This window comes from Lolium rigidum, chromosome 7 (assembly GCF_022539505.1).
Source record: "Lolium rigidum isolate FL_2022 chromosome 7, APGP_CSIRO_Lrig_0.1, whole genome shotgun sequence".
Taxonomy (NCBI): domain Eukaryota; kingdom Viridiplantae; phylum Streptophyta; class Magnoliopsida; order Poales; family Poaceae; genus Lolium; species Lolium rigidum.
The window spans coordinates 177,571,378-177,595,295 of NC_061514.1; the positions used below are offsets into that span (position 1 = coordinate 177,571,378).

Here is a 23,918-nt window from a genome sequence, read left to right on the forward strand (position 1 = left end):
AAGGTTAGCCTCTACAAAGCAATAAAATCAAGAGAGAAAGAAAAGAGATAAAATTTGTGGTACATGTGATCCTTCAGTGCTTTCTAGAGAAAAATTTGTTATATCCCACATTTGATAATAGTGGATAAAATATTTGGGTATATTAGACATGTGATTTCTCCCCTCAAGTTGAGAGGTTTATGTATCCCTGGAACATATACATGACTGCTTGGATAGTTCGACTTTTAATCTGCATCTATGACTCGTGATACTTGATAAGATGGAAGAAGGATTGTTTACATGATCCCAAGACAATCTCAGTTTCTACCAGCAGAGCGAGTTTATTTGTTCGGCAAGGGGCTCGAGTCAGCATATTTGGATCAAAGACACGATGTAAATGGTGGAAATCACGCATACTTTATGCATGGTGTGATCACAAGATGGTATAAGACTATTACAAAATGAACTCATGAGTCTTATGGACGCACTCGTCGAGGTTTATGAATGTATCTAGGGTTTATCGTTATGGAGGCTACAACGACGACTTCACGAAGATGTGAAACCTGGTCTTTGATCTGGATGAATGGTATTCGATATATAGGTGTCAGCAGTAGGTTTCTCCATGTTGCAAGCTTGATCTTGGTTGCCTTGCATGTTAAGTTGATCATGTAGCCTTCGTTCGATGCACGTCTGGTTCAGGGAATCTCCAGGAAGTCTTGGTGTAGCACGACATGTTAGGTCGGTTGGTGCTTCTTGATGCAGGCCTTCGCGTCATGATCATCATGGCCATTGTGGGATGAAAAGGGGTGCATATCCATGTGCCATAGGAATACAGTATGATCCAACTTATATCCGGCAAGCCCTCGATCAGTATCTTCAATAAGACGACTGACTTTGAGGTGTTGATGAAGTTTTCCTTGCTCCTTGATAGACCCATCTCGTGTGCTTGATGATTTATTCGACCTGGATAGTAGGTCTTGAGGGCACCTATAATCTGAATATTATGCCTTTAAAGGTTCCATCGACCTTGATGATAGGTCATGGGGCACCGAAGACTGATGGCGTGTAACTCACACGTTCGTTGGAAACCCCAAGAGGAAGGTATGATGCGCACAGCAGGAAGTTTTCCCTCAGAAAGAAATCAAGGTTTATCGAACCAGGAGGAGCCAAGAAGCACGTTGAAGGTTGATGGCGGCGGGATGTAGTGCGGCGCAACACCAGGGATTCCGGCGCCAACGTGGAACCCGCACAACACAACCAAAGTACTTTGCCCCAACGAAACGAGTGAGGTTGTCAATCTCACCGGCTTGCTGTAACAAAGGATTAACCGTATTGTGTGGAAGATGATTGTTTGCAAGAAAACAAGTAGAAACAAGTATTGCAGCAGATTTGTATTTCAGGTATTAAAGAATGGACCGGGGTCCACAGTTCACTAGAGGTGTCTCTCCCATAAGATAAAAGCATGTTGGGTGAACAAATTACTGTCGGGCAATTGACAAATAGAGAGGGCATAACAATGCACATACATGTCATGATAAGTACAGTGAGATTTAATTGGGAATTACGACAAAGTACATAGACCGCCATCCAACTGCATCTATGCCTAAAAAGTCCACCTTCAGGTTATCGTCCGAACCCCTTCCAGTATTAAGTTACTAAGCAACAGACAATTGCATTAAGTATGGTGCGTAATGTAATCAACAACTACATCCTCGGACATAGCGCCAATGTTTTATCCCTAGTGGCAACAAGCACAACACAACCTTAGAACTTTCGTCACTGTCCCGTGTGTCAATGCGGGCATGAACCCACTATCGAGCATAAATACTCCCTCTTGGAGTTAAGAGCAAAAACTTGGCCGGAGCCTCTACTAATAACGGAGAGCATGCAAGATCATAAACAACACATATGTAATAACTTGATAATTAACATAACATGGTATTCTCTATCCATCGGATCCCGACAAACACAACATAGAGTATTACGGATAGATGATCTTGATCATGTTAGGCAGCTCACAAGATCCAACAATGAAGCACAATGAGGAGAAGACAACCATCTAGCTACTGCTATGGACCCATAGTCCAGGGGTGAACTACTCACTCATCACTCCGGAGAGCGACCATGGCGGTGTAGAGTCCTCCGGGAGATGAATCCCCTCTCCGGCAGGGTGCCGGAGGAGATCTCCGGAACCCCGAGATGGGATTGGCGGCGGCGGCGTCTCCGAAGGTTTTCCGTATCGTGGTTTTTCGCATCGGGGGTTTCGCGACGGAGGCTTTAAGTAGGCGGAAGGGCGAGTCGGAGGGCTGACGAGGGGCCCACACCATAGGGCGGCGCGGGCCCCCCTATGGCCGCGCGGCCCTATGGTGGCGGCGCCTCGTCGCCCCACTTCGTATCCCTTTCGATCTTCTGGAAGGTTCGTGGCAAAATAGGACCCTGGGTCTTGATTTCGTCCAATTCCGAGAATATTTCGTTACTAGGATTTCTGAAACAAAAAACAGCGAAAACAGCAACTGGCTCTTCGGCATCTTGTTAATAGGTTAGTTCTAGAAAATGCACGAATATGACATAAAGTGTGCATAAAACATGTAGGTATCATCAATAATATGGCATGGAACATAAGAAATTATCGATACGTCGGAGACGTATCAGCATCCCCAAGCTTAGTTCTCGCTCGTCCCGAGCGAGGTAAAACGATAACAAAGATAATTTCTGAAGTGACATGCCATCATAACCTTGATCATACTATTTGTAAACATAAGTAATGAATGCAGCGATCAAAACAATGGTAATGACATGAGTAAACAAGTGAATCATAAAGCAAAGACTTTTCATGAATAGTACTTCAAGACAAGCATCAATAAGTCTTGCATAAGAGTTAACTCATAAAGCAATAAATCAAAGTAAAGGTATTGAAGCAACACAAAGGAAGATTAAGTTTCAGCGGTTGCTTTCAACTTGTAACATGTATATCTCATAGATAATTGTCAACATAGAGTAATATAACAAGTGCAATATGCAAGTATGTAGGAATCAATGCACAGTTCACACAAGTGTTTGCTTCTTGAGGTGGAGAGAGATAGGTGAACTGACTCAACATAGAAGTAAAAGAATGGTCCTTCAAAGAGGAAAGCATCGATTGCTATATTTGTGCTAGAGCTTTTATTTTGAAAACATGAAACAATTTTGTCAACGGTAGTAATAAAGCATATGAGTTATGTAAATTATATCTTACAAGTTGCAAGCCTCATGCATAGTATACTAATAGTGCCCGCACCTTGTCCTAATTAGCTTGAACTACCGGATCTTTGCAATGCACATGTTTTAACCAAGTGTCACAATGGGGTACCTCCATGCCGCCTGTACAAAGGTCTAAGGAGAAAGCTCGCATTTTGGATTTCTCGCTTTTGATTATTCTCAACTTAGACATCCATACCGGGACAACATGGACAACAGATAATGGACTCCTCTTTAATGCATAAGCATGTGGCAACAATTATTATTCTCATATGAGATTGAGGATATATGTCCAAAACTGAAACTTCCACCATGATTCATGGCTTTAGTTAGCGGCCCAATGTTCTTCTCTAACAATATGCATGCTCCAACCATTAAGGTGGTAGATCTCTCTTACTTCAGACAAGACGGACATGCATAGCAACTCACATGATATTCAACAAAGAATAGTTGATGGCGGCCCCAGAAGCATGGTTATCGCACAACAAGCAATTTAATAAGAGATAAAGTGCATAAGTACATATTCAATACCATAATAGTTTTTAAGCTATTTGTCCCATGAGCTATATATTGCAAAGGTGAATGATGGAATTTTAAAGGTAGCACTCAAGCAATTTACTTTGGAATGGCGGATAAATACCATGTAGTAGGTAGGTATGGTGGACACAAATGGCATAGTGGTTGGCTCAAGGATTTTGGATGCATGAGAAGTATTCCCTCTCGATACAAGGTTTAGGCTAGCAAGGTTATTTGAAACAAACACAAGGATGAACGGTGCAGCAAAACTCACATAAAAGACATATTGTAAACATTATAAGACTCTACACCGTCTTCCTTGTTGTTCAAAACTCAATACTAGATGTTATCTAGACTCTAGAGAAACCAAATATGCAAACCAAATTAGCAAGCTCTAAGTGTTTCTTCATTAATGGGTGCAAAGTATATGATGCAAGAGCTTAAACATGAGCACAACAATTGCCAAGTATCAAATTATCCAAGACATTTTAGAATTACTACATGTAGCATTTTCCAATCCCAACCATATAACAATTTAACGAAGAAGAAACTTCGCCATGAATACTATGAGTAGAGCCTAAGGACATACTTGTCCATATGCTACAGCGGAGCGTGTCTCTCTCCCACAAAGTGAATGCTAGGATCCATTTTATTCAAATAAAACAAAAACAAAAACAAACCGACGCTTCAAGCAAAGTGCATAAGATGTGACGGAATAAAAATATAGTTTCAGGGGAGGAACCTGATAATGTTGTTGATGAAGAAGGCTTAGACGCTTGAGTCTTCTTATAATATGCAGGGGTGAACCACCGGGGCATCCCCAAGCTTAGAGCTTTCACTCTCCTTGATCATATTGCATCATACTCCTCTCTTGATCCTTGAAAACTTCCTCCACACCAAACTCGAAACAACTCATTAGAGGGTTAGTGCACAATAAAAATTAACATGTTCAGAGGTGACACAATCATTCTTAACACTTCTGGACATTGCATAAAGCTACTGGACATTAATGGATCAAAAAAATTCATCCAACATAGCAAAAGAGGCAATGCGAAATAAAAAGGCAGAATCTGTCAAAACAGAACAGTTCGTAAAGATGGATTTTATTAGGCCACCAGACTTGCTCAAATGAAAATGCCCAAATTGAATGAAAGTTGCGTACATATCTGAGGATCATGCACGTAAATTGGCTTAATTTTCTGAGCTACCTACAGGGAGGTAGACCCAGATTCGTGACAGCAAAGAAATCTGGAACTGCGCAGTAATCCCAATCTAGTACTTACTTTACTATCAAAGACTTTACTTGGCACAACAAAACTCAAAACTAAGATAAGGAGAGGTTGCTACAGTAGTAAACAACTTCCAAGACTCAAATATAAAACAAAAATACTGTAGTAAAAACATGGGTTGTCTCCCATAAGCGCTTTTCTTTAACGCCTTTCAGCTAGGCGCAGAAAGTGTAAATCAAGTAACATCAAGAGACGAAGCATCAACATCATAATTTGTTCTAATAATAGAATCATAAGGTAACTTCATTCTATTTATAGGGAAGTGTTCCATACCTTTCTTGAGAGGAAATTGATATTTAATATTACCTTTCTTCATATCAATAGTAGCACCAACGGTTCGAAGAAAAGGTCTTCCCAATATAATGGGGCAAGATGCATTGCATTCAATATCCAAGACAACAAAATCAACGGGGACAAGGTTATTGTTAACCATAATATGCACATTATCAACTTTCCCCAAAGGTTTCTTTTTAGCATTATCAGCGAGATTAACATCCAGATAACAGTTTTTTAATGGTGGCAAGTCAAGCATATCATAGACTTTCTTAGGCATAACGTAAATACTTGCACCAAGATCACATAAAGCATTACAATCAAAATCTTTGACTCTCATTTTAATGATGGGCTCCCAACCATCCTCTAGTTTTCTAGGAATAGAAGTTTCAAGTTTTAGTTTCTCTTCTCTAGCTTTTATGAGAGCATTTGTAATATGTTTTGTGAAAGCCAAGTTTACGAGCGCTAGCATTGGGACTCTTAGCAAGTTTTTGTAAGAACTTTATAACTTCAGAGATGTGGCAATCATCAAAATCTAAATCATTACAATCTAAAGCAATGGGATTATCATCCCCAAGGTTGGAAAAAATTTCAGCAGTTTTTTCACGAGCGGTTTCAGCGGTTTTAGCGGTTTCGGGTAATTTTGCGCGCTTTGCACTAGGAGTAGAAGCATTGCCAACACCAATTATTTTACCATTAATAGTAGGAGGTGCAGCAACATGTGAATCATTAGCATTGCTAGTGGTGGTAATAGTCCAAACTTTAGCTACATTTTTCTCTTTAGCTAGTTTTTCATTTTCTTCTCTATCCCACCTAGCACGCAGTTCAGCCATTAATCTTATATTCTCATTAATTCTAACTTGGATGGCATTTGCTGTAGTAACAATTTTATTTTCAATATACCTATTAGGCATAACTTTCGATTTTAAAAGATCAACATCAGAGGCAAGACTATCAACCTTAGAAGCAAGAATATCAATTTTATTGAGCTTTTCCTCAACAGATTTGTTAAAGGCAGTTTGTGTACTAATAAATTCTTTAAGCATAGCTTCAAGTCCAGGGGGTGTATTCCTATTATTGTTGTAAGAATTCCCATAAGAATTAGCATAACCATTACCATTATTATAAGGATATGGCCTATAGTTATTACTAGAATTGTTCCGATAAGCATTGTTGTTGAAATTATTATTTTTAATGAAGTTTACATCAACATGTTCTTCTTGGGAAACCAATGAAGCTAATGGAACATTATTAGGATCAACATTAGTCCTATCATTCACAAGCATAGACATAATAGCATCAACCTTATCATTCAAGGAAGAGGATTCTTCAACAAAATTTACCTTCTTACCTTGTGGAGCTCTTTCCGTGTGCCATTCAGAGTAATTAACCATCATATTATCAAGAAGCTTTGTTTCTTCACCAAGAGTGATGGACATAAAGGTACCTCCAGCAGCTGAATCCAATAAATTCCGCGAAGAAAAATTTAGTCCTGCATAGAAGGTTTGGATGATCATCCAAGTAGTCGATCCATGGGTTGGGCAATTTTTAACCGAGAGATTTCATTCTTTCCCAAGCTTGAGCAACATGTTCATTATCCAATTGTTTAAAATTCATTATGCTACTCCTCAAAGATATAATTTTAGCAGGGGGATAATATCTACCAATAAAAGCATCCTTGCATTTAGTCCATGAATCAATACTATTCTTAGGCGAGAGATAGCAACCAATCTTTAGCTCTTCCTCTTAATGAGAAAGGAAACAATTTTAATTTTATAATGTCACCATCTACATCTTTATACTTTTGCATTTCACACAATTCAACAAAATTATTGAGATGGGCAGCAGCATCATCAGAACTAACACCAAAAAATTGCTCTCGCATAACAAGATTAAGTAAAGCAGGTTTAATTTCAAAGAATTCTGCTGTAGTAGCAGGTGGAGCAATAGGTGTGCATAGGAAATCATTATTATTTGTGCTAGTGAAGTCACACAACTTAGTATTTTCAGGGGTGGCCATTTTAGCAGTAGTAAATAAAACAAACTAGATAAAGTAAATGCAAGTAAACTAATTTTTTTATGTTTTTGATATAGAGTGCAAGACAGTAAATAAATTAAAGCTAGCAACTAATTTTTTTGTGTTTTGATATAATGCAGCAAACAAAGTAGTAAATAAAATAAAGCAAGACAAAAACAAAGTAAAGAGATTGAGAAGTGGAGACTCCCCTTGCAGCGTGTCTTGATCTCCCCGGCAACGGCGCCGTGAAAAAGAGCTTGATGGCGTGTAACTCACACGTTCGTTGGGAACCCCAAGAGGAAGGTATGATGCGCACAGCAGCAAGTTTTCCCTCAGAAAGAAACCAAGGTTTATCGAACCAGGAGGAGCCAAGAAGCACGTTGAAGGTTGATGGCGGCGGGATGTAGTGCGGCGCAACACCAGGGATTCCGGCGCCAACGTGGAACCTGCACAACACAACCAAAGTACTTTGCCCCAACGAAACAGTGAGGTTGTCAATCTCACCGGCTTGCTGTAACAAAGGATTAACCGTATTGTGTGGAAGATGATTGTTTGCAAGAAAACACTAGAAACAAGTATTGCAGCAGATTTGTATTTCAGTATTAAAGAATGGACCGGGGTCCACAGTTCACTAGAGGTGTCTCTCCCATAAGATAAAAGCATGTTGGGTGAACAAATTACAGTCGGGCAATTGACAAATAGAGAGGGCATAACAATGCACATACATGTCATGATAAGTACAAGTGAGATTTAATTGGGCATTACGACAAAGTACATAGACCGCCATCCAACTACATCTATGCCTAAAAAGTCCACCTTCGGGTTATCGTCCGAACCCCTTCCAGTATTAAGTTGCTAAGCAACAGACAATTGCATTAAGTATGGTGCGTAATGTAATCAACAACTACATCCTCGGACATAGCGCCAATGTTTTATCCCTAGTGGCAACGAGCACAACACAACCTTAGAACTTTCGTCCATCGTCCCAGGTGTCAATGCGGGCATGAACCCACTATCGAGCATAAATACTCCCTCTTGGAGTTAAGAGCAAAAACTTGGCCAGAGCCTCTACTAATAATGGAGAGCATGCAAGATCATAAACAACACATATGTAATAACTTGATAATTAACATAACATGGTATTCTCTATCCATCGGATCCCGACAAACACAACATAGAGTATTACAGATAGATGATCTTGATCATGTTAGGCAGCTCACAAGATCCAACAATGAAGCACAATGAGGAGAAGACAACCATCTAGCTACTGCTATGGACCCATAGTCCGGGGGTGAACTACTCACTCATCACTCCGGAGGCGACCATGGCGGTGTAGAGTCCTCCGGGAGATGAATCCCCTCTCCGGCAGGGTGCCGGAGGAGATCTCCGTAATCCCCCGAGATGGGATTGGCGGCGGCGGCGTCTCTGGAAGGTTTTCCGTATCGTGGTTTTTCGCATCAGGGGTTTGGCGGCGGAGGCTTTAAGTAGGCGGAAGGGCAGAGTCGGAGGGCTGACGAGGGGCCCACACCATAGGGCGGCGCGGGCCCCCTCCGGCCGCGCGGCCCTATGGTGGCGGCGCCTCGTCGCCCCACTTCGTATCCCTTTCGATCTTCCGGAAGGTTCGTGGCAAAATAGGACCCCGGGTCTTGATTTCGTCCAATTCCGAGAATATTTCGTTACTAGGATTTCGAAACCAAAAACAGCAGAAAACAACAAGCGGCTCGTCGGCATCTTGTTAATAGGTTAGTTCCAGAAAATGCACGAATATGACATAAAGTATGCATAAAACATGTAGGTATCATCAATAATATGGCATGGAACATAAGAAATTATCGATACGTCGGAGACGTATCAAAGACCCTGATAGTTGGCTCATTGGTCGTCTTCTGGTTTCAGATGGTAGGTTCTGAACGTGTCAACTACCTACACGGTAGGTCTTGGAACATTTGTGACCACAGCGACCTGGATAAGTTAACTTCTTTATTGCGAATGTCTTCGATCCCGGTAAACCATGCGAACTTGAAAAGGTTAGTTTTATGGGAGGATAAGCCCGAGGTGTTTACCCTAGCGACTGGTGATATATGTGAAATGTATCCATAAACTTTGTAGTTTATTAGGTTACATTCTTTGATAGTTGCATCATATATATAAGACTCCAACCATGTTTTATAATTGATTTTAGGGATTTACTAGAAAGTCACCTTTATTTTATTTTTAGCTCTGCATAACAGGAAAATCATATTTTATGCACTTTTAAGTTTTAGAAACCATCCAGATGTCAAATGGACTACAAATTTTCGCCACGTCATTTTTTTGGGGGGAAATACAAGAGGATGAGAAGAAGAAGCACCAGCGAAGGTTGGAGGGCCGCCTGGTGGGGGGCCATGGCATGGCCCAGCTTCCAGCCCACGCCATGGGGCCACTGACGCCTACGGACCCTGTTCACTTGTTCTTTAAGCCCACATAACCGTCTTGACTTTAAAACCCCTATAAAAACTCTGGTATTATATTGCGTTATGAACGAATTGAATATCAAAAATCACGAAACAAAGACCCTGCAGTCCAGCTCCGCCCAGCTCTCCTCCTTAACCAATGCCTCCACTTCGCTCTCCACGTAAGGAGGAGTATTTCACCCCCGGAGTTAGGGTTTATGGTAGTAACTTGATCGAACCTCTCTTTGTGCTTTCACGTATTAGATCCATATATGAGCTTCCATACATGATTATGGACATCTTCTTTAAATCTTATGGTGGATATTTTGTTATGAGATGCCATTTCTTATGCATTATTTGTTATGTGAAGATGTTTAGAGATACATGTTATGCTCCACATACCTCTTTGCAAACCCAATTTTTTCATGCTCGCACTAAACCTATGAAAATTGATATAATTTTTACTTCCAGAGAAAGGGTTGCAAGAAAATAGGTAGACATCAAATTCATCTCAAACAAGGATCAGATAATTGATGGTTTCATTTATGTGGTAGGAAACTAGACAAGTTGAAATGTAATCTAAATATTTCTTAAGCTAGATGATTTTTTACAACTCGCATTCCTGACAAAGCATGTGATTGGAGTATTTTATTGACCATGCATGCATTCAGTCATCTAATCCCATTCATCTTCAGCGTGTTGGCATGCGCATTGTTGGAAAGGGGTTGGACTAGTGGCGGATCTAGGGATGCCATGATGGGACATGGCCCACCCTGAGATTTCCGCGCAACCCATATATCATAGAGAAAAATAGAAAAAATCCTAAGTTAACCAAAGCTTTAATGAAATGTTCAGTCTTAGTCCACATTGTCGCATGATTCTTGGTCCACCACGGTGCAAACACCCTCGCCTCCATGTATATCTTGTCGGGCCGAAAAAAGAGCCATTATCTAGCACACAAAATTATCAGAGAAGATGCATAATCCATTGATGCTTAGCACTTGGTCCCTCCACTTACTGGAGAGGATACCATCTGGATCAGACCTTCCCTTCACCTTGAGAACGCCAGACTTTGGGTACTTGAAGATGGCACCATCAAAGACGAAGTTGCAATTCTTGCCCCAATGAGGGATGGTTTCGTACTTCCCCAAAGCCAGTTGTTCGAGCTCATCGATCACATCAGAGTGCACTCGCGATCAGCCTTAATGTAGCTTATTAGACATAATTACTTGTAGTGACCCAGCATACCACTGCATGGTGTAGTATGCAAGTCGTTGACATAACACCAATGAAACACCATTTCACTAGTATTAAATCCCTTAGAGTGGTACAATAGAAATATTTGCGGGTCCAAGGCATGTCTATAGAATTACACACAGACTCTTTACAGAAGATCAACACAGCTTCCTACTTTATAGTGAGGTAAAACTGCAAATAAGCTGCAGAAGAACAACTCGTAGTCTAACTTATCATGAACTCTATCTATAGAGGTTTTGGCTAGCTATAGAGGCTATGAATGGATTCTAGCCAATTAGGAGCTAGGATTAGGGAGCTAGATCTCTTCTACTGCTAATCTAGGTTTTCTCCATGGTGGATGTGGTGTTTGACTCTTCTGACAGGGTCATGTCTCTTGAAGTAGTTGTTGAATCCTTGGCCTTCGAGTTGTACTGTAGATCTTCCTTTCATGCCTTCAGATCTAAGCATGGGATTCAAAGAGGGATGAGTACGAGCGTACTCAACAAGTTCATTATAGGAAAGAGGTGTTTAATGCACTAGCTACAGCCATGGACCAGAAAGTCATAGGCAATGCAAGTTTTTGTAAATATTTCTTCAAAAGGTTTCTTTTATTCTGAAGAGCTATGTCCGTCAGCCTTCATCGGGTGTCTAGAACTTCATGGATTTCCTTTCCGGCCGCTTTCACAGTTCCAAACCCGGAACAGGGAGTGACAGGTCACGATTTGATACACTCTGCAGAGGTGTGTTGCTTGATCCATAAGATATCTTAACCTTGGTGCCAACCGGGTCCGGTATTCCCGTCCACACTTCCTTGGTGTGAGGCCCGGTATAAGGTCCTAGCCAATCATTGCATTTCTCCGCGACCCCGTACACCCACCCTTTGTTGTAGTTCCGACCTTGGGTCCTCGCCGGTCTGCATATCCATGGATATCATCCGACCTCGACTAATATCCCCGCCGGTCAGCATACCCCATTGGGTATCATTCGTCGGCCTTCTACAACCCATCATAGACCACATTACCGTGGGGATTTGAGGGTTCCCCACCCGCTCCGGTTGTTCCCTGAGGATACAACTGACTATGGTAAGCGCATACGTTGATGTGCGAAAGGAAAAAATACAATTGACTACTCCGTCCCACTCCAGATCTTATGGTTAACACGGGTCTTACGGTATGATGACCCACAAGTATAGGATATCGCAACAGTCTTCGAGGGAAGTAAAACCCAATTTATTGATTCGACACAAGGGGAGCCAAAGAATATTTGTAAGCCTTAACATCGGAGTTGTCAATTCAGCTGCACCTGGAAACAGACTTGCTCGCAATAGTTTATCAGTAGCAACAGTTTTATAGTAGTAGCAGCAGTGAAATATAAGCAGCAGTGTAATAAAGACAACAGTAGTGATTATAGTAAACAACACGATTAAAATACTGTAGGCATATGGATGGATGAACGGGCACTGCATGGATAAGAGAACTCATGTAATAATCAAGGCAAGGCATTTGCAGATAATAATAAGACAGTATCCAAGTACTAAATAACCATAGGCATGTGTTCCGTATATAGTCGTACGTGCTCGCAATGAGAAACTTGCACAACATCTATTGTCCTACCAGCCGGTGGCAGCCGGGCCTCTAGGGAAACTACTGGTAATTAAGGTACTCCTTTTAATAGAGCACCGGAGCAAAGCATTAACACTCCATGAACACATGTGATCCTCATATCACAGCCTTCCCCTCCGGTTGTCCCAATTTCTGTCACTTTGGGGCCTCGGGTTCCGAACAGCAATATGTGTATACAACTTGCAGGTAAGATCATAAAACAATGAATATCATCATGATTTAATAACATGTTCAGATCTGAAATCATGTCACTCGGGCCCTAGTGACAAGCATTAAGCATAACAAGTTGCAACAATATCATAAAAGACCAACATCGGATACTAGGCACTATGCCCTAACAATCTTATGGCTATTACATGAACAATCTCATCCAATCCCTACCACCCCCTACAGCCTACATCGGGGATTTACTCACACATGGATGGGGAAAACATGGATGGTCGATGGAAAGGCGTCGGTGGTGATGATGGCGATGATCTCCTCCAATTCCCCGTCCCGGCAGGGTGCCAGAACGGAGTTTCTGATCCCGAGATTGAGTTTCGCGACAGCGGCGGAGTTCTGGATGTCTTCTGGCAAATTGGTCGAACCCCCGTGCGTTTTTAGGTCAAGGGCTTTAAGTAGTCCAGAGGGGAGCGTCGGGGGCTGGCCGAGGCGGCGCCACCATAGGGCGGCGCAACCCTGGGGGCCATCGCGCTGCCATGTGGTGGGCGCCCCTCGTGGCCCCCCTCCGTCTCGTCTTCTGGCTCCGTAAGTCTTCTGTGAAAATAGGCCCATTGCAATTATTTTCGGGGATTTTCCTGAAAGTTGATTTTCTGCACTAAAATAAGACACCAGGGCAATTCTGCTGAAAACAACGTTAATCCGTGTTAGTTGTATGCAATATACACAAATTAAAGACAAAACAATAGCAAAAGTGTTCGGGAAAGTAGATACGTTTTGGACGTATCAACTCCCCCCAAGCTTAGCTTATTGCTTGTCCTCAAGCAATTCAGTTAACAACTGAGTGCGATAAAAGAACTTTCACGAACACATTTGTTCATATGATGTAAATATTCTCGTGATATGGACGAGTACTTAGGCAATTCATAATAAGATACATGCAAATAAAGTCATCTAATAGTTATGTCAATCATGAAAAAGATACCAACAAACTAATAATAAGCATCATGAATCATGTCTATCAGCAGGATTGCAATGTTCATAAAAAGATATGATAAAGTGGTATCTCGCTTGCCCGTATTTGTACAGCAAAACATAAATGCCCAGACACCTCTGAATTTCATGGAAAGACTAGAAGTAAAGATTATCAAAGATAAAGCATCAAAGTTATACCACAGTTAACCATATTCTGGGACAAGCATATTACACTAAGAATGACAATTATGCTCTCAAGAAGGTGCTCAAAGAAAGGATGGTGACTAAACATAAAAGTAAAAGATTGACCCTTCGCAGAGGGAAGCAGGGATTAACATGTGCTAGAGCTTTTCACTTTTTAAAACAGATGTAAAATTGTTTTGAGAGGTGTTTGTTGTTGTCAACGAATGGTAGTGGGCACTCTAACTACCTTGTCAACCAGACTTTCAAGAGCGGCTCCCATGAAGGACGTTATCTCTACCAGCAACGTAAATCATCTCTCTTCTATTTTGTTTACACATGTACTTTAGTTTCATTATGGATGACACTCCCCCCAACCTTTGCTTATACAATCCATGGCTAACCGAATCCTCGGGTGCCTTCCAACATTCACATACCATGGAGGAGTGTCTATTGCAAAATTAAGTTGCTTACTGATGAATCAGGGCAAAACATGTGAAGAGAATTATTAGTGAAAGTTAATTAATTGGGGTTGGGCACCCCGTTGCCAGCTCTTTTTGCAAAATTATTGGATAAGAGGATGTGCCACTAGTCCATTGGTGAAAGTCTATCAGGAGTAAATGACAAGGTTGAAAGATAAAACACCACATACTTCCGATCTATAAAACATTGACACAAATTGATAAGTACTTTGAAGGTTTTAAAGGTAGCACATGAAAATTTACTTGGAATGGTTTGAAATGCCATGCATAGGTATTTATGGTGGACACTTTGGAATAACTTGGTTTTCAGGGGTTTGGAAGCACGAGCAGCATTCCCGCTCAGTACAAGTCAATGCTAGCAATAGACTGGGGAGCGACAATCAAGAGAGCAATAACTGTCATAATCATGCTTGCGACAAAATAAAATTAACGGAGGCATAAAAGTGATACGAGAACTCTGAAGCAAAGTAAATCATCGAGGCTTAATTGACTTTTGTTTCAGTCATATGCATGCGTGAGCATGTGCCAAGTCAATTCAAATGAATTATTCAGAGGAGGATACCACAATGTCATACCTATCTATGAATAAAACAATGCAAGAAAATATTTATGACATGCTACTCATTATTAATAAATTGGAGCTAAACATGAGAGATCATGAACTACTAGACTTTCATTAAATGACATATACCTCACATGAACCAACTAAGCATGCTCACATGGATGAGTATATGTACAAAAATGAAAACAAATAGAGTTCATACCAGCCTCTCACCACAGTCGAGTTGTCGTAGATCGTCATTATTGTCTTTCACTTGTGCGGCTTGAATAATATGGAATGAAAACCAAGCTCCAACCACCGGAGACCGCTGAACTCCATAATAAACTTTACAAAACCGAAGAAGAACAACAAATATTTTTGGTGTTTTCGAATTGGAAACAAGAACGAAAGTAAAATCTTTTTGGATTTTCTCATAGCAAATTAACGATAGTAAATAAAGCAAAATAGGAACAACGAACAAAATAAACAAATGATAAAGAGAAACAACAGAAATATTTTTGGTCTTTTTGTGTTTTAGGAAAGAAACAAAGCAAAAACAAGAGAATGAAAACTAAAAGAGTCACATAAACACAAAGTGGCAGAAATCCGTCAAACTTGACAACAGTACAGTAATCATTTTTTTAGAAAATCTTCTGCTGTTAAAATCAAAAAGTGCTCAACTAATGAAACTTAGATAATAACCTGGGGAACATGCACAAAAATTGGCTTCTCAAAATAACGTTCTGGCTATTTTTAGGAAATTTTTTAGTATCAGTCCAGAATCTGTTTTTTAGACAGCACTTCCCCAAATATCATCCTCCTCATATTAGAGGCAACCATCTGAAGCGAAACAAGTATGTAAAAATATCCGGAAATTGTAATATGCAATGAATGAGTGATGCCGGCATACTGATGTCTACGGGAGCTTCTATTCTTGTAGACAGTGTTGGGCCTCCAAGAGCAGAGGTTTGTAGAACAGCAGCAAGTTTCCCTTAAGTGGATCACCCAAGGTTTATCGAACTCAGGGAGGAAGAGGTCAAAGATATCCCTCTCATGCAACCCTGCAACCACAAAGCAAGAAGTCTCTTGTGTCCCCAACACACCTAATAGGTGCACTAGTTCGGCGAAGAGATAGTGAAATACGAGTGGTATGAATAAGTAGTAGCAACGGCACCGAGAAAAGTGCTTTGCCCGAGACAAGTAAACAAGCGATAGTAGCGCAGCAGTAGTAACGCGATAAAACAGTAAACAAGCAGCAATAGCAGTATTTAGGAACAAGGCCTAGGGATTAGACTTTCACTAGTGGACACTCTCAACATTGATCACATAACAGAATAGATAAATGCATACTCTACACTCTTGTTGGATGATGAACACATTGCGTAGGATTACACGAACCCTCAATGCCGGAGTTAACAAGCTCCACAATAATGCTCATATTTTAGTAACCTTTAGTGTAAGATAGATCAAAAGACTAAACCAAGTACTAACATAGCATGCACACTCGTCACCTTCATGCATATGTAGGAGGAATAGATCACATCAATATTATCATAGCAATAGTTAACTTCGCAATCTACAAGAGATCATGATCATAGCATAAACCAAGTACTAACACGGTGCACACACTGTCACCTTTGCACACGTGCAGGAGGAATAAAACTACTTTAATAACATTGCTAGAGTAGCACATAGATAAATTGTGATACAAACACATTGCAATCATAAAGAGATATAAATAAGCACCTCACTATGCCATTCAACGGTGAATAAGTATTCAGTGAAATATAGCCTAAGAGACCCACACGGTGCACACACTCGTCACCTTTACACACGTGGGACAAGGAGTCTCCGGAGATCACATAAGTAAAACTCACTTGACTAGCATAATGACATCTAGATTACAAGCATCATCATATGAATCTCAATCATGTAAGGCAGCTCATGAGATTATTGTATTGAAGTACATAGGAGAGATATGAACCACATAGCTACCTGGTACAGCCCCGAGCCTCGATGGAGAACTACTCCCTCCTCATGGGAGCAAGCAGCGGTGATGAAGATGGCGGTGGAGATGGCAGCGGTGTCGATGGAGAAGCCTTCCGGGGGCACTTCCCCGCTCCGGCAGGGTGCCGAAACAAAGACTCCTGTCCCCCAGATCTTGGCTTCGCGATGGCGGCGGCTCTGGAAGGTTTTCCGTATCGTGGTTTTTCTTATCGAGGTTTTAGGTCTGGGACCTTTATATAGGCGAAGAGGCGGCGTCAGAAGGTCGAAGGGGCGACGACACCATAGGGCCGCGCGGCCAGGGGGTGGGCCGCGCCACCCTATCATCTGGGGGCCCTGTGGCCCCCTCGCGGTGGCTCTCGGGTGTTCCGGATGCTTCCGGGCAAAATAGGAACCCGGGCGTTGATTTCGTCCAATTCCGAGAATATTTCGTTACTAGGATTTCGAAACCAAAAACAGCGAGAAAACAGAACCGGCCCTTCGGCGTCTCGTCAATAGGTTAGTTCCAGAAAATGCACGAATATGACATAAAGTGTGCATATAACATGTAGAAATCATCAATAATGTGGCATGGAACCTAAGAAATTATCGATACGTCAGAGACGTATCGGCATCCCCAAGCTTAGTTCTGCTCGTCCCGAGCAGGTAAACGATAACAAAGATAATTTCGGAGTGACATGCCATCATAAACTTGATCATACTATTGTAAGCATATGTAATGAATGCAGCGATCAAAACAATGGTAATGACATGAGTAAACAAATGAATCATAAAGCAAAGACTTTTCATGAATAGTACTTTCAAGACAAGCATCAATAAGTCTTGCATAAGAATTAACTCATAAAGCAATAATTTAAAGTAAAGACATTGAAGCAACACAATGGAAGATTAAGTTTCAGCGGTTTCTTTCAACTTGTAACATGTATATCTCATGGATAATTGTCAACATAGAGTAATATAACAAATGCAATATGCAAGTATGTAAGAATCAATGCACAGTTCACACGAGTGTTCGCTTCTTGAGGTGGAGAGAAATAGGTGAACTGACTCAACATAAAAGTAAAAGAAAGGTCCTTCAAAGAGGAAAGCATCGATTGCTATATTTGTGCTAGAGCTTTGGTTTTGAAAACATAAAGAGAGCATAAAAGTAAAGTTTTGAGAGGTGTTTGTTGTTGTCAACGAATGGTAGTGGGCACTCTAACTGCCTTATCAACCAGACTTTCAAGAGCGGCTCCCATGAAGGACGTTATCTCTACCAGCAAGGTAGATCATCCCACTTCTCTTTTATTTACACATGTACTTTAGTTTAGTTTTTCTTTATTTATGGATGACACTCCTCCCAACCTTTTGCTTACACAAGCCATGGCTAACCGAATCCTCGGGTGCCTTCCAACAATCACATACCATGAAGGAGTGTCTATTTGCAAAATTAAGTTGCTTACCGATGAATCGAGCAAAACATGTGAAGAGAATTATTAATGCAAGTTAATTAATCGGGGCTGGGAACCCCATTGCCGACTCTTTTTGCAAAATTATTGGATAAGAGGATGAAGCCACTAGTCCATTATGAAAGTCCGTCGAAGTAAATGACAAGATCGAAAGATAAAACACCACATACTTCCTCATGAGCTATAAAACATTGCCACAAATCAGAGGTGATAAATTTTGAATTATTTAAAGGTAGCACTTAAGCAATTTACTTTGGAATGGCGGAGAAATACCATGTAGTAGGTAGGTATGGTGGACACAAATGGCATAGTGGTTGGCTCAAGGATTTTGGATGCATGATACGTCTCCGACGTATCGATAATTTCTTATGTTCCATGCCATATTATTAATGATACCTACATGTTTTATGCACACTTTATGTCATATTCGTGCATTTTCTGGAACTAACCTATTAACAAGATGCCGAAGTGCCAGTTCTCGTTTTTCGCTGTTTTTGGTTTCGAAATCCTAGTAACGAAATATTCTCGGAATCGGACGAAATCAAGACCCGGGTTCCTATTTTCACCGGAAGCATCCGGAACACCCGGGAAGGACCGGAGGGGGGGCACCGGGCCCCCGGACCATAGGCCGGCGCGGCCCGGGCCCTGGCCGCGCCGCCATATGGTGTGGCCACCCCTTCGACCCTCTGCGCCGCCTCTTCGCCTATATAAAGCCTCCGTCGCGAAAACCCTGATGCGAAAAAACCACGATACGGAAAACCTTCCAGAGCCGCCGCCATCGCGAAGCCAAGATCTGGGGGACAGGAGTCTCCGTTCCGGCACCCTGCCGGAGCGGGGAAGTGCCCCCGGAAGGCTTCTCCATCGACACCGGTGCCATCTCCACCGCCATCTTCATCACCGCTGCTGCTCCCATGAGGAGGGAGTAGTTCTCCATCGAGGCTCGGGGCTGTACCGGTAGCTATGTGGTTCATCTCTCTCCTATGTAACTCAATACAATAATCTCATGAGCTGCCTTACATGATTGAGATTCATATGATGATGCTTGTAATCTAGATGTCATTATGCTAGTCAAGTGAGTTTTACCTATGTGATCTCCGGAGACTCCTTGTCCCACGTGTGTAAAGGTGACGAGTGTGTGCACCGTGTGGGTCTCTTAGGCTATATTTCACAGAATACTTATTCACTTGTTGAATGGCATAGTGAGGTGCTTATTTATATCTCTTTATGATTGCAATGTGTTTGTATCACAATTTATCTATGTGCTACTCTAGCAATGTTATTAAAGTAGTTTTATTCCTCCTGCACGTGTGCAAAGGTGACGAGTGTGTGCACCGTGTTAGTACTTGGTTTATGCTATGATCATGATCTCTTGTAGATTGCGAAGTTAACTATTGCTATGATAATATTGATGTGATCTATTCCTCCTACATATGCATGAAGGTGACAGTGTGCATGCTATGCTAGTACTTGGTTTAGTCTTTTGATCTATCTTACACTAAAGGTTACTAAAATATGAGCATTATTGTGGAGCTTGTTAACTCCGGCATTGAGGGTTCGTGTAATCCTACGCAATGTGTTCATCATCCAACAAGAGTGTAGAGTATGCATTTATCTGTTCTGTTATGTGATCAATGTTGAGAGTGTCCACTAGTGAAAGTCTAATCCCTAGGCCTGGTTCCTAAATACTGCTATCGCTGCTTGTTTACTTGTTTCTTTGCGTTACTACTGCTAGCGTTACTACTGCTTGTTCATTGTCCTGGGCAAAGCACTTTTACGGTGCCGTTGCTACTACTTATTCATACCACCTGTATTTCACTATCTCTTCGCCGAACTAGTGCACCTATTAGGTGTGTTGGGGACACAAGAGACTTCTTGCTTTGTGGTTGCGGGGTTGCATGAGAGGGATATCTTTGACCTCTTCCTCCCCGAGATCGATAAACCTTGGGTGATCCACTTAAGGGAAACTTGCTTCTTGTTCTACAAACCTCTGCTCTTGGAGGCCCAACACTGTCTACAAGAATAGAAGCTCCCGTAGACATAAAGCACTTTTCTGGCGCCGTTGCCGGGAGGAAAGGTAAAAAGGCACTCATACTCCGGTCCCGAGTAATGAGTACTTTTCTGGCGCCATTGTATTTGTGCTCGAAGCTATTTCCTTTAGATCCTGCAACTGCATCTTTTTGTTTCTTGTTTACACTAGTTTGGCATAATGGACAACAATGAGCTTCTTATTCTATTTCCTGATTTAAAACATGGATTGTTTGATGCGAAAATTAAAAAACCTATGAAATCTTATTTGCATGCTGGTAGTAATATTAGTATGAACGCTTTGAACACCATTGTTGATAATAATATAGAAAGTTCTAAGCTTGGGGAAGCTGGTTTTCATGATCTTTTTAGTCCCCCAAGCATTGAGGAGAAAATTTTCTTTGATGATACTTTGCCTCCTATTTACGATGATTATAATAGTGATCTTTTGGTACAACCTACTATGGAGAGTAAATGTTATTGTGATTATACTATGCCTCCTACACTTGATGAGAATAATAATGATAGCTACTTTGTTGAATTTGCTCCCGCTATTACTAATAAAATTGACTATGCCTATGTGGAGAGTAATAATTTTATGCATGAGACTCATGATAAGAATGCTTTATGTGATAGTTATATTGTTGAGTTTGCTCATGATGCTACTGAAAGTTATTATGAGAGAGGAAAATATGGTTGTAGAAATTTTCATGTTACTAAAATGCCTCTCTATGTGCTGAAATTTTTGAAGCTACACTTGCTTTATCTTCCTATGCTTGTTACTTTGATCTTCATGAACTTGTTTATTTACAAGATTCCTATGCATAGGAAGCATGTTAGACTTAAATGTGTTTTGAATTTGCCCCTTGATGCTCTCTTTTGCTTCAAATACTATTTCTTGCGAGTGCATCATTAAAACTGCTGAGCCCATCTTAATGGCTATAAAGAAAGAACTTCTTGGGAGATAACCCATGTGTTATTTTGCTACAGTACTTTGTTTTATATTTGTGTCTTGGAAGTTGTTTACTACTGTAGCAACCTCTCCTTATCTTAGTTTTATGTTTTGTTGTGCCAAGTAAAGTCTTTGATAGTAAAGTAAATACTAGATTTGGATTACTGCGCAGTTCCAGATTTCTTTGCTGTCACGAATCTGGGTCTAATTCTCTGTAGGTAACTCAGAAAATTATGCCAATTTACGTGAGTGATCCTCAGATATGTACGCAACTTTCATTCAATTTGGGAATTTTCATTTGAGCAAGTCTGGTGCTCTTTTAAAATTCGTCTTTACGGACTGTTCTGTTTTGACAGATTCTGCCTTTTATTTCGCATTGCTTCTTTCGTTGTGTTGGGTGGATTTGTTTGTTCCATTACCTTCCAGTAGCTTTGAGCAATGTCCAGAAGTGTTAAGAATGATTGTGTCACCTCTGAACATGTGAGTTTTTTTATGCACTAACCCTCTAATGAGTTTGTTTCGAGTTTGGTGTGGAGGAAGTTTTCAAGGGTCAAGAGAGGAGGATGATATACTATGATCAAGGAGAGTGAAAACTCTAAGCTTGGGGATGCCCCGGTGGTTCACCCCTGCATATTCTAAGAAGACTCAAGCGTCTAAGCTTGGGGATGCCCAAGGCATCCCCTTCTTCATCGACAAATTATCGGGTTCCTTCTCTTGAAACTATATTTTTATTCGGCCACATCTTATGTACTTTACTTGGAGCGTCTGTGTGCTTTTGTTTTTGTTTTTGTTTGAATAAATGCTTGTGTGGGAGAGAGACACGCTCCGCTGGTTCATATGAACACATGTGTTCTTCGCTTTATCTCATAGTATTCATGGCGAAGTTTCTTCTTCGTTAATTTGTTATATGGTTGGAATTGGAAAATGATACATGTAGTAAATTGCTATAATGTCTTGGATAATGTGATACTTGGCAATTGTTGTGCTCATGTTTAAGCTCTTGCATCATATGCTTTGCACCTATTAATGAAGAAATACATAGAGCTTGCTAAAATTTGGTTTGCATAATTGGTCTCTCTAAAGTCTAGATAATTTCTAGTATTGAGTTTTGAACAACAAGGAAGACGGTGTAGAGTCTTATAATGATTACAATATGTCTTTTATGTGAGTTTTGCTGCACCGGTTCATCCTTGTGTTTGTTTCAAATAACCTTGCTAGCCTAAGCCTTGTATCGAGAGGGAATACTTCTCATGCATCCAAAATCCTTGAGCCAACTACTATGCCATTTGTGTCCACCATACCTACCTACTACATGGTATTTCTCCACCATTCCAAAGTAAATTGCTTGAGTGCTACATTTAAATAATTCAAAATTTATCACCTCTGATTTGTGTCAATGTTTTATAGCTCATGAGGAAGTATGTGGTGTTTTATCTTTCGATCTTGTCATTTACTTCGACGGACTTTCACAATGGACTAGTGGCACATCCGCTTATCCAATAATTTTGCGAAAGAGCTGGCAATGGGGTTCCCAGCCCGATTAATTAACTTGCATTAATAATTCTCTTCACATGTTTTGCTCGATTCATCGGTAAGCAACTTAATTTTGCAAATAGACACTCCTCCATGGTATGTGAATGTTGGAAGGCACCAGAGGATTCGGTTAGCCATGGCTTGTGTAAGCAAAAGGTTGGGAGGAGTGTCATCCATAAATAAAGAAAAACTAAACTAAAGTACATGTGTAAACAAAAGAGAAGAGGGATGATCTACCTTCGTTGGTAGAGATAACGTCCTTCATGGGAGCCGCTCTTGAAAGTCTGGTTGATGAGGTAGTTAGAGTGCCCACTACCATTCGTTGACAACAACAAACACCTCTCAAAATTTTACTTTTATGCTCTCTTTATGTTTTCAAAACCAAAGCTCTAGCACAAATATAGCAATCGATGCTTTCCTCTTTGAAGGACCATTCTTTTTTACTTTTATGTTGAGTCAGTTCACCTATTTCTCTCCACCTCAAGAAGCAAACACTTGTGTGAACTGTGCATTGATTCCTACATATTTGCATATTGCACTTGTTATATTACTCTATGTTGACAATTATCCATGAGATATACATGTTACAAGTTGAAAGCAACCGCTGAAACTTAATCTTCCTTTGTGTTGCTTCAATACCTTTACTTTGATTTATTGCTTTATGAGTTAACTCTTATGCAAGACTTATTAATACTTGTCTTGAAGTACTATTCATGAAAAGTCTTTGCTTTATGATTAACTTGTTTAATCATGTCATTACCATTGTTTTGATCGCTGCATCCACTACATATGTTTACAAATAGTATGATCAAGGATATGATGGCATGTCACTTCAGAAATTATCTTTGTTATCGTTTTACCTGCTCGGGACGAGCAGAACTAAGCTTGGGGATGCTTGATACGTCTCCGACGTATCGATAATTTCTTATGTTCCATGCCATATTATTAATGATACCTACATGTTTTATGCATACTTTATGTCATATTCGTGCATTTTACGGAACTAACCTATTAACAA

At 40.8% G+C, this 23,918-nt stretch overlaps 1 pseudogene; it reads left to right on the forward strand.

Annotated features, from left to right (window-relative positions):
- Window positions 1-1,019: 1,019 nt before the first annotated feature.
- The window catches only part of LOC124672320, a 43,720-nt pseudogene continuing 20,821 nt past the window's right edge, over window positions 1,020-23,918 (forward strand).